This window comes from Macaca fascicularis, chromosome 7 (assembly GCF_037993035.2).
Source record: "Macaca fascicularis isolate 582-1 chromosome 7, T2T-MFA8v1.1".
NCBI lineage: Eukaryota > Metazoa > Chordata > Mammalia > Primates > Cercopithecidae > Macaca > Macaca fascicularis.
The window spans coordinates 109,284,835-109,297,490 of NC_088381.1; the positions used below are offsets into that span (position 1 = coordinate 109,284,835).

The 12,656-nt window shown below is 38.7% G+C and overlaps 1 long non-coding RNA gene across 6 annotated transcripts in view; it reads right to left on the reverse strand.

Moving 5' to 3' along the window:
• LOC107130405 (uncharacterized) overlaps positions 1-12,656 on the reverse strand; it is a 98,903-nt gene that overhangs the window by 71,628 nt on the left and 14,619 nt on the right. For 3 of the 6 annotated variants that reach the window (XR_010588448.2, XR_006699515.3, XR_001492434.4), the window contains exon 2: positions 9,882-9,949. This is a non-coding gene — a long non-coding RNA (uncharacterized lncRNA). Of the gene's footprint in view, positions 1-609; positions 668-9,881; positions 9,993-12,656 lie in introns of those variants that run through there. The other 3 variants (XR_012416305.1, XR_012416304.1, XR_010588447.2) reach the window with 2 other exon arrangements.

Here is a 12,656-nt window from a genome sequence, read left to right on the forward strand (position 1 = left end):
ACCAATGCTTCCCATGGCAAGGAGTACACTGCTACTATAGTGGGAAGCATCAGGGTTCCTAACTGGCCTTTTCTATTAAATCGTACTTACCCAGTGGCTGAAGAACCAATGTGAAGGTTCTGTCAAATGCTATGTCCATTATAATTACACCACATTGACACTGGGAAATGACAATGGGGATACTATGTGGAGAACCTGCAGGTAAATTACGGTTCCAGTACCAGAGCAGGTAGCAACGCTGCCCTAACAGAAAACAAAGGGGAATTGGGCATGGATGTTTATAGTGTGCCTTTCACGGAATACTTCTTTTACCTAGCGCATAGCCTAATTTCTAGATGCCCTACATGAGACCAGGGGGTCCTTCATGCAGAAAATGTGTTTATACTAATAGATGCCCTTGTAGTTCTTATCTCACCCATGTTCAGTTTATACCTGCATGACCATTGCTTTGTTGCTGGGAGAGCACAATGTTCTCCTTGGTGTTCTCAGTAACAAAGGATAGGGGGAGATTTCTGGGAAAACTGACCTGGGATAGCGCCTAGTTCAGATGGAAAGTGCAAATTTAATACATCACCACTATAGGAAATAAGTTCAAAGGTGTTTACTTACAGATCCTGGGGAAGGAGGGTGTAATTAGCTGGGAGGGCAGTCCTCCATTTCTGGGTCACTGAAAGCAGGAATGAAGAGTCAGCAGGAAGAAGGAGAGAAAGAGAGTACTCATGGGCACATGAACATAGCAACTAGCAGTATACATAAGGGAATAAGGTGTGGGTCACTTTAAATTTGTGGGCAAATGCCTGAAAACTTAAAGTCCCTTTAAAGGAAATGGAAATCTGATTGCTCAGTCTGCTAGGTGAGACAGATGCCCCTAAGTTCTTATCTCTGGCCACTGGCTTGAACCATTTGGGTGGGGTGTAGAACTATAAACTGTCAAGGGTGACTGAGCCCTGCTTCTGATATGAGAAGCACTTTTGAACTTGTATTAAAAAATGATGCAGAGGCAACATAAAAGAATTTACTATAGGTGCCAAAGAAGCCAAGGATTCTTTGAGACGGACCTCATTTAGGATTCTGAATATTACCTGGCCCCTAAACACCCCCAGCTTAACATGGAGCTATGATTACACTTTAATTATCTGTGTATCTACATCAAATCAAATTGTATGCTATATATTGAATGTTTGTGTCCTCCCATCCCAAATTCATAAGCTGAACCCCACCCCACAAGGTGATGATGTTAGGAGGTGGAGTGATTAGGTCAGGAGGGTGCAACTCTCATGGGCAGGATTAGTGTCCTTGTAAAAGAGGCCTGAGAGAGGCCCATGACCCAATTGCCATGGAAAATTAGAGTGAAGAGAGGGCTGGCTATGAGGAAGTGGTCCTTTAGCAGATGACAAATCTTCTGGCTGGTTGATCTTTGACTTTTCACCTCTAGAACTGTGAGAAATAAATTTATGTTGTTTATAAACCACCTACTCTCTGGTATTTTGCTTCAGCAGCTGGAACAGACTAAGACACCTTGAATCAAATAATCTTAAAAAACCTACATGTTTTCCCTTTTTAAAAAGCATATGACTACCCAATAGAATAACCACATGGTCCTTTGTAGGAAGTCGGGGACTCACTACTGCAAATGCTTCCTGTGGTGCTGCATGGTCTTTTCACATGAGGTCTCGACCTCTCCTTCAGTCACTGGTTTCTAAGTCTGAGAACAGGTTCAGTTCAGAAAAGTGGGTAAGGGACATGTGAAATGTGAATTAACTTGAGAAGGCTTGCCTCAACCTTTTGCCCTTCCATTCTTGATCTTTTCTGTATATGTAGAATATGTAGGCAGAATCAATCTATATAGAATATACATAATCTAGATATATAGAAATGATCAATAATGGATGGCTGAGCTAAGTCCTGTGTTTCTGTTTGTGCTTGTGTGCATATACACATGTTTAAATGTACATGTGCTCTAGGTGTATGACTGTATACAGGTACATATTCCTATGTACATATATAGAAAAGATCAAGAACATATTTGTGTACATATATATATGTATGTCTGAAGACAGATAAATATATAGAGATACAGAAAGATACAAATATATAGATATAAATAGATACAGATGTAGATGATATAGCTAGATTGAGATATATTGATACAGATATTATTGTTGGCTTCTAATATATTTTGCCCCTATGAGTATTATATTCTCTATGTAAGTTCCAAAGATCCCTGTAAGTCAGGGCTTCCTTGCTGCTATTCATATATGCTACTTATAATTACATCCACATTGTTCTGACAGTTAAATGCTCCTACTTGATTCAATAATTCTGAAATCCTGTTATCTCTGTTGTTACTAGAAGGTCCAATTGTTTTATAGCATTTCTTTTCATTATCACAACCTACAGAAGATGACAACCACTTAGGTTCTCAATAATGCTTGTGCCTCTCTTATCAGGGCATTTCTCACTGACTTGGTAAATGGAATGCCCTCCAGCTTTCCTATAGAATATAATGAGTTTGGGACTCCTATAGAGTACACCTATTCTAGCATGGAGGCTTCTCTGAGCTGCTTCTCTTCCTCCAAAGGGCATAGCAGATCTGGCATCATTTAATATGTGCTGTCACTTTTATACAGCCTCCAGGATCCATCCAGTTAGTGTATTACAACATTCTCCCGGGTCCTTCCGAGCTGTTAAGTACTATGTCACAGAAAAGAGCCCCTGCATGTTTAACTCACAATTTAGGAAAAGATCTCAACATAACTCAAATGGGGAACAAACTTTCTCTTATCTAGGAGGAAATGGCTTTTATTTGTTTGTTTGATGCAGGCCACTTGAGATCTATTTTTGGGCTTGTTTTCCCAGTTTCTGCTGGTAATGTTAGCTAGTACCTACAGTTTCTTTAGTATATTTCCCCTCTCTACCCTTAAAAGGAACAGAAATCCTCTAGTTAAATTATGCAATTATGCTGAGATTTCTCCTAGCTGTAGGGACCTGCAGGTTAAAGTTTCTGAAGTACATATACATAGCATCCCTACCCCAAATCTCACATCTGACCACTTCCCTCTCAGGTCTCTGACGTTCTTGGGTTAAATAATAAGGTTTCTTTGAAATTCTACCACTTTTAAAATTAATATTCAGCTCTGTCTGCTATCCAGATGTAGGAGAGAAGTCTTTTGCAATGCTGCCAAGGAAGCACTCTTGCACACTTTGCATGAAAATATGCAAGTCTAAAATAACATACAAATAATAAAATGTGAATAAAAACTAAAAACACTGATGTTTATCATTTGCACAGATATAAGAAAAAGGAATTCATATGCTTCATGTTGTAAATTATATATTAAAAATATAAATGGGTAAAACACTTGAATAGAAACATGAGGCTAAGTAATGTGTTAGCTTTGATTATTATTCAGCAAATATTATTTCCCCCTTTCCTTCCAACCTCCATAGAAAGAGTATCTTTCACCACGAATTTGGTATTGAGCTTGACCAGTGAATTTCTGTAGTCAATAAGATGTTAGCAAATGAAACAAAATGAGACATGAGCAGACACTTTCAATGTGCTTCCCTCTAGTGTTCCTTCCTTTTATCAAAAGAAGAACATGCCTTAGGTAGCTGCTGATCCAACAAGGATAAAAGACACATGGGGATGACTTTGACCCAATCCTCAGCTTAAAGCAAAGTCCAACCAAATGATTACCTGAACATAAACCAAGTTGCAGACATATAAGTGGAAAGTAAATGTCTTCTCCTACACACCACTAAATTTTGCAGTGATTTGTTATACGTTATTATTGTGGTAATGGATAATTGATACAACTTTTTAAGTGGAACATGGTTATAGTCTATGACCCAGGAATTTCATGTATTATGATAAAAGAAAAACTTCAGCTGAATTAAATTTAAAGGAGTTTAATTGAGCAATGAACAATTCGTGAATGAGGCAACCTCCATAATCATAGCAGATTAACATAGACTCCAGTGCAGAAGATTTATAGACAAAAAAAGAGAAATGACATACAGAAATTGGAAGTGAGATACAGAATGGCAGGGTTGGTTACAGCTCTCAGCGTATGTCTTATTTGAATACAGTTTGAACACTCAGCAGTGTATGAATGGTTGAAGTATGGCCACTGGGATTGGCCAAGGCTTAGCTATTGTTACAGGTGCATACTCCTAAGTTAGGTTGTCAATGTTGTCTGACTGTTAAGCTAGGTGTCCCGTCCCACGGGATCGTCAACCTAGACCCTAGAAGAGGGAGTGGGAACTCGGGGGGACAAGAGACACGAGAAATGGAGACAAGACAGTATCCTGATCAAGTCTCGTTTATTGGTGGCAGCGTAATGCCTTATATAGACCAGCAGGGGCGGAGGTTGGGCCAGGGCGATGACGGTGGCCCTGCGGTGGGCGTGGCCAGGTAGGTTTCGGTTTCTTCGGTGGGACGTCATGTTGCGCCTGCGCCATAGATTGGTAATTTTCCCGGGCGCGGGAAGATGGGTGATGAAGAACCCGTAAGAGGGCCATTTTGTACTGGCATATGAGATATCAGTACAGGGAAGAAAGTAAATCTAGGGAGGAGGCATAGAGTAGAAACTTATAGAGCTCAGGCATCAGTTGTCAATTATTATCGCTATGGCCGGGCCACGCGGCTCCGGACAGCTAGGTTACAGTTCATCCACAAGGACTCAAGTATAGAAGTACAAAGTTCTTCTCAGGCCATATTTAGTTTGCCTTAACAATGTCTATCCTGGACAATTTCTCATACGTGTGTAAAGAGATATGTAAAATTATGTTCATGGCAGTACTATTTGTACTGCAGAAACTGCTTCGCCTGCATGTTTGACATTTTTAAGGCCATATCGCCTTTTGAAATGTGTGAGTCATCCAGCATTAACTTAGAAGGTTTTAACATTGTCTTGACCCTGGGTAATGTGACCATACTTTTATTTATTTATTTATCTAGCTATTTATTTATTTATTTATTTATTTATTTATTTATTTTTGTCCTTCAGCCTCATAAGTCAATGCGTCAATTATACTTTTAAAAATTGATTTTCATCTCATGAATTCATAAATCTAGTCACATTTTAGTATTTCCACAACTTTATGACATGCTGTAAATGTTATTTGAGCAATTTCTGATGTGGTCTGCTGTATAATCAATGAGTTTCCTCTTCCTTTTTCTGGATATACCTTATTTTTGAATCATTAATATCGAACTCAAGGCCAACTGCACTTTGTTCAGCTCATACCTGAACAAAGCTTATGTAACACATATACTTTCTTTAAAAGGCACATTACAGCCTTCTTGTGCTTAAAAAAACTAGACAGCCAGCCTGTCTAGTACCATGCTTAAGAGCCATTTTTGGCCAGGCATGGTGGCTCACGCCTGTAATCCCAGCATTTTGGGAGGCTGAGATGGGTGGATCACAAAGTCAAGAGATCGAGAGCATTCTGTCCAACATGGTGAAACCCCGTCTCTACTAAAAACACAAAAATTAGCCAGGCGTGGTGGTGCACGCCTGTAATCCCAGCTACTCGGGGGGCTGAGACAGGAGAATCGCTTGAACCTAGGGGGGCAGAGGTTGCAGTGAGCCATGATCGTGCAACTACACTCCAGCCTGAGTGACTGAGCAAGACTCCATTAAAAAAAAAAAAAAGCAAAAAATTGTTAGTAAATAAACTGTAAAAATGACACATATTTATGGTATGAGAACCAAATGAAGAAATTAGAATGAGTGTCATTTTGTTCAGCCTCAACTAGAAACAGCCATAATGGATAACTAAAATTTCTTGTGCTTCTGTGTAATTCTGAGTGACCATGAAAGTCTAGTGAGTATCGACTGTGACATTACAAATACATTTCAGTAAGAGGACAAATTCATAAATATGTAATCTGTGAAAATAATAAGGATTGGCTATATTTAATTCCACTGGAATGCAAATATATGCATGGAATGATATCAAAAACTTCAAGATAGTGCTTAAGTCTAGCAAGGAAGGAGGTAAAAAGGATGTTTATGTGGGTCTTAGTTTTATCTGTAACATTTCATTTGTTAATAGAGAAAAATATTTCAAACAAATATTGCAAAATGCTGTCTCTATAATCTCTAATAAGTATAATTTTAAAATATTTGTTTTAAAATATTTGAAACACTTTTAACATTATATGTTAAATTTTAAGGACATTTACAAATTCTATTTGCAAAAACTTAAAAAATAATAAAAAAGTTCATGGGAAGTGGAAACTTGGGCCATGCTGTCAGTTTTGGCACAGAAGGGAGATTTTGAAATATCTATTGGTTGAAGCACAAATCTGACAAGTGAAGTTACAGAGGCCTAGATATACACAGAGTACTAAAAGGGACTCTTCCAATACATTTAGAAAACGGTATAATCGTTGTAATTTTCAATACATATTTGACTGTGAGATATTAACATTCTTAATATTCAGTGACTTAAAAACTTAAATCTATTAAAATGCCCTAAGAAGGCCTATAAAGCAATCTCCAATTATTGATAGCATGCTCTTCCCACATATCCCCAATAATTTTGACTAACTCTGAAATGGTGACCTCCTATTCCTTAAAAACATCAATTTCTTTCTTTCCTGCATATACTATCCAAATAGAATGCCTGCTATTTTCTTGGACAAGTAGTAACCCACTATTACTGATCAAATACTCTGAGGACCAGGGTGTTTTTAGTTACCATTTTTTTTCCACACAGATGATTGCAATACTTTATTATAAACTCCCTGAGGAAAAATTGTTTATTTTTTTTAATCATTATACCAAAACTATCTGGACCTTGGCCACTGTGGCTAGAAATAATATTTATAGCCCAAGCTGCACAAGTTCAATAAAGACTATGATTATTGTCAGCACTCAGAAACTGCAGCTTCTAGCTATAGTGTAGTATCAAACATGGCAGGAACATTGCTTGAATGAAGCAGTAAGAAATTTCAAAAGGTGTAAAACAGATTCTCATCATCCTCCTTATTTCTTAAACATTATTTATAACCATATTGAGACCAATTTGTGTGAGTCTCTGTTAATAGGGAAACAAATTTTATTTTTGTATCTATTTGTTTTTAAATAATGAATCAGCATAAGTAATTTGCATGCAGGTCATTATGCATGGACAGTTGTATAGAAATAAATTTGGCCTCACTCAAACAGACATCTGACATTTTTTTTTTTTCTGGATCCAAGGAGGTAAAGTCTAAAACATTGGAATTTCCCCAGTGCTAAAAGTTTCCATATTATTTCTGATGAGTTGCTCACACCATACCTAATAGTTGATGTTAACAAAGTGACTCAGGGTGGGACTGGCCACACATCATAGTCTTAGAGTAGAGGCTGGCTATGCCAGAAAGACTAACCAAAGGAAAGAATTAGAGTGGGCCTTTTGGTCATGGTATATCATTCCACTTCTGGGAAGGGAGGGAGATGGAGACTGAGTTCAATCATGTGAACAATATAATCCATCAATCATACTTAAGTAATGAAGTTGCAATAAAAACTCTGAAGACTGAAGCGTGTATGAACTTCCCAGATTGGCAATGTGCTATGTTTATTGTCACATACTAATACTGAAGCATAACATGTCCTGAAGATAAAGAAGGCTTTCTGTTTGGAACCTTCCCAGACTCTGTGCTATGTGTTTCTTCCCTTGACTAATTTTAATGTATCGTTCCCTGTAATAAACAGGACGTAAATATAATAAGTTTCTGTAAGATCTGTGAGTCTTTAGTGAATTATTGAAACTGAGAGCAGACTTGGTTGTCTGCAGAACTGCCTCTTTACCTCAGTGTTTGGCAAACTTTGAAATAATGATGTGTTATTTTCTAGAAGTAGGTTTAAGCTGAACAGAAAGCTAACAGTTTAGTTTTCTGACAATTGGGAGAGAAGGGCTACAGATCAACTATTCCAAACCAAAATACATCTTGTTATATATTTTTAAATATTTAATAAGGTTATAAGTAGTATGTTTATTTATAATAAGATACCTTATTTATATTCCTTGGTGTATATTTCCCAAAAGTACATCTAGAAGTGTTGTAAAATAATGTTGCCCAAAGTGATACACTCTCTACATGAATATATTATGCATATTTTGTTTAAGCTGAGACAACATTGGATTATCCCTGACTTAAAAATCTTTCTAGGTAAAACAATTTCAGCAATGTTGAGTGGAAAGAACTTGAGTGTCAATTGCTCATCCCTTTATATATGGGAACAGAGTCAAAACAATCATCTAAAAATAATCAAAGTTTGTTTTATAACTATGTACTAAGCTCACCTCAGACTAAGAGAAGAAATGCTTCCATTATGGTACATATCCTAGTGAGGCAACCTGTCTTAACTTAAAAATGGAACAAAATAGTATGGCATAGCAGACATTGGAGATTCTGTGGGAGGGTAAAAAGGGGGTGAGGGATGAGAAATTTCATAATGCATATAATGTATGTTATTCAGGTGCTGATTACATTAAAAGCCCACACACTAAAACCCCAGTATATCCATGTAATAAAACTATGCTTGTATGCCTTAAATGTATACAAAAATACATAAATATCATTATAGTCAACCTACTTTCAGTTTGATTGCTTATTCAAGTGTACATGTCTGTGTAACTAGTAGTATGGAATAATTATTTCCACGTATGTATTAGTGAGTACGATTTTGAGCTACCAACAATCAAATCAAATTTCACTTAATAAAAGTATGATTATTTTTTCTTTTTCATTATTCCTATTATATCAAATACATGTATCACAACTGTCTTTTTGGTATTCTAAAATACTTCCTAGATCAAGCCATCCTCACAAAGAACAGGGCACTGTGACAGAGACTACTTATTCTCTGCTAACCATTCTACCCAGTCACCACAACAAAAGAGAAAAAGGAAAAAACAAAACAACCCTGGTTATCATCTGGACACATCACTCCCCAGGATAAATATTATATTTCTTATTCCTTAGCTCTAGATGTGGCTATGTGATAGTGTGATAGAGGCTTCTTTTTCTTTTTCTTTTTTTTTTTTTTGAGACGGAGTCTCACTCTGTCGCCCAGATTGGAGTGTAGCCGCGGGATCTCAGCTCACTGCAAGCTCCGCTCCCGGGTTCACACCATTCTCCTGCCTCAGCCTCCAGAGTAGCTGGGACTACAGGCGCCCGCCACCACGCCCGGCTAATTTTTTCTATTTTTAGTAGAGATGGGTTTCACCTTGGTCTCCATCTCCTGACCTCCTGATCCACCCGCCTCGGCCTCCCAAAGTGCTGGGATTACAGGTGTGAGCCACCGGGCCCGGCCGATAGAGGCTGCTTAATGGCAGCCTTGAAAGAATAGAACAGGATTAAGATCATGAATAGACAGTTCTCCAAAGAAGATATACAAATGGCCAAAAAAAATATGAAAAAATCTTCAACATTACTAATGATCATGGAAATGCAAATTAAAACCACAATGTGATATCACCTAACTTCTGCAAGAATGGCTATAACCAAAGAATAAAAAAAAAAGCAGATGTTGGCAGGATGCAGCCATCAGAGAACACTTCTACACTGTTGGTGGGAATATAAACTAGTACAGCTGCTATGGAAAACAGTTTTGAGAGTCCTTAAATAACTAAAAATACAACTACAGTTAGATCCAGCAATCCCACTACTCGGTATCTCTTCCGTGCGGGAAATGCGTGAGGGGCGAGGAAAAAGCACACACCCAATATCTTTAAGGGTAAAAAACCTTTATCTCATGTAAAAGGCAATGCAGATATAATAAGCAAATGATATAATAAGCAGACGATATAATAAGCAGATTAATATAATAAGCAAATTGTAATAGGAAGGGGAGAAGGGAAAAGATATTCACACTCACCAAACTATGGAGGATTCACCACCAGACTGGGAAGCAACAGCCTGGGCTCCAGAGTGGGCCACCGGTCCCTGCACAGACAAGGAGAGGTCTCATGAAGCTTGGGCACAGTCTGGGACCCTGGCTCTTTTTGTAACAAGTTTTTTTGACATGAGGCCCAGTCACGAGGGCCCTTGGAGACTGAGTTCAAGGAACACAAAAAGGTCAACTTGTTTTTCAATAACTAACGTATAGGAATAGATTGAAATAGAGATTTCTCGGAAGCAGAGCTGGATGAATGCCTCGAGGGGCTCACACAACCTGTTCCAGTACTTGGTGACCATTGTTTGTGTCCATGTTCAACTGAGTTCAAATTTAATGTTTAACTTTTCCTCCACAGTATCTACCCAGAGAAAAATAAGTCATTATTCAAAAAAGATACTTGCACATGCATCTTTATAGTGAAACTAGGCCTCATAATTCCTAAGCCTCATAAAATTTAGAAAGCTTGGCCATCATGAAACTTAAACCCCAGATGGCCATGGATAGCCCCCCGATGTTCCCAGAACCCAAACAGAAAGACAATTCCGGGAAATAGCCTCATGGGGTCCCACCCTGATAACCTCATGGGGTCCCACCCTGACTCAATGTCCCCGATGTTCCCGGAATCAGCAATTCCAGGAAAGAACCTCCTAAGGTCCCGCCCCAACCAATCAGAACAAGATACCTTGCTCAGGCCATAGACAGACCCAATTACCATGCGCCTAAAGCTTTGTTTGAATTTCGCGCCCTAAGCTGTGTTTGAACTTGTGTTTGCCTATATAAACAACCTGTAACAAGCACTCAGGGTCCCAGGGCCAACTTAGAGCTTGGGACCCTAGCGCGCTAGTAATAAATAACTCTCTGCTGTGAATCTCGTGTGGGTGATCCTTCGCGGCGACCCCTGCCCAGGGGGGAATCGACAGTTCGGTTCCAACAATAGTAGCACAATTCACAGTTACAAAATCATGGAGCCAACCCAAATGTCCCTCAGTCAATGAGTGAATAAAGAAATTGTGACTTCTATCTATCTATCTATCTATCTATCTATCTATCTATCTATCTATCTATCTATGATGGACTACTACTCAGCCATAAAGAAGAATGAATGAACAGCATTTGCACTGACCTGGATGAGATTGGAGAATATTATTCTAAGTGAAGTAACTCAGGAATCGAAAATCAAACATCATATGTTCTCACTGATGTGTGGGAGCTAAGCTATGAGGATGCAAAGGCATAAGAATGATACAATGGACTTTGGGGACTTGAGGGGAAGAGTTGAGGGGCGAGGGATAAAATACAATAGATGCGGTGCAGTGTATACTGCTGAGGTGATGGGTACCCCAGGATCTCACAAATCACCACTAAAGTACTTACTCATGTAACCAAATACTACCACTACCCCAATAACTTATGGAAAAATAAAATAAATAAAATAAAATAAAATAAAATAAAATAAAATAAAGAAAGGAGAAAACAGTTACCTTGCCATACAAGGATACAAGCCTGCAGTCAAAGACAGGAATAAGACGTTGCCATCTCACCCAAGCCTCTTTAATCATATAGTTTCCAAAGATATTCCAATAATTTAGAGAAGATGAGGGACTGGGACATAGCTGAGCATGGTGCGTAAGGAAAGAACCACAGTCTTCAGATTCAACCTACATCTAGGCAAGATCTCTAGCTTTTATTAGTTATATATAACCCCAAAACTAAGTTGTCAAAGAATCTCTTACACAGAAAATCATTCTTGGCTTGTAAAAGCCAGTAGTTGCTTAGTCCCTAAAGTTAACAAGAATAACACTCCCAGTCCTCCCAGCCCCCACCCTACCACCATACCCACAACTATTCCATCAGCAGGATGCTGGCTAGGAATTTTGCAGTACCCATAAAGAGCATTAAGATTTACTTAAGATATGACCATGAAAAATCGATCAGTAAGAACTTCCCAGGGAGATATGGATTGCTAGGTAAGCTAGCCAAACACTTTGTACTTTATAATTCATATATGGTAAGATTTGATCATTGCTATAGACATATAAGAACTATATGTTTCTCATTATACTTTTTCCCAAATGAGTATATTGTCAGGCCTTTGAGCCCAAGCCAAGCCATTGCATCCCCTGTGACTTGCACATATACGCCCAGATGGCCTGAAGTAACTGAAGAATCACAAAAGAAGTGCAAATGCCCTGCCTCTCCTTAACCGATGACATTCCACCACAAAAGAAATGAAAATGGCCTGTCCTTGCCTTAAGCGATGGATGATATTATATTGTGAAATTCCTTTTCCTGGCTTATCCTGGCTCAAAAAGCTCCCCCACTGAGCACCTTGCAACCCCCACTCCTGCTCACCAGAGAACAACCCCCCTTTGACTGTAATTTTCCTTTACCTACCCAAATCCTATAAAACTGCCCCACCCTTATCTCCCTTCGATAACTCTCTTTTCGGACTCAGTCCGCCTGCACCCAGGTGAAATAAACAGCCATGTTGCTCACACAAAGCCTGTTTGGTGGTCTCTTCACACAGACGCGCATGACAAATATCATGATTATTTTGTGTATTCATGCATTTGTGGGTGGGCAAACTGTGCCCCAAGGACAAATCTGACTTGTTGCATTGTGTGTGTGTGTGTGTGTGTGTGTGTGTGTGTGTGTATGTGTGCATGTAAGTACAGCTTTATTGGAACATAGCCATGCCCATTCATTTTGTCTCTAGCTGCTTTCACCTTTCAGTGGCTAGTAAATAATTATAAT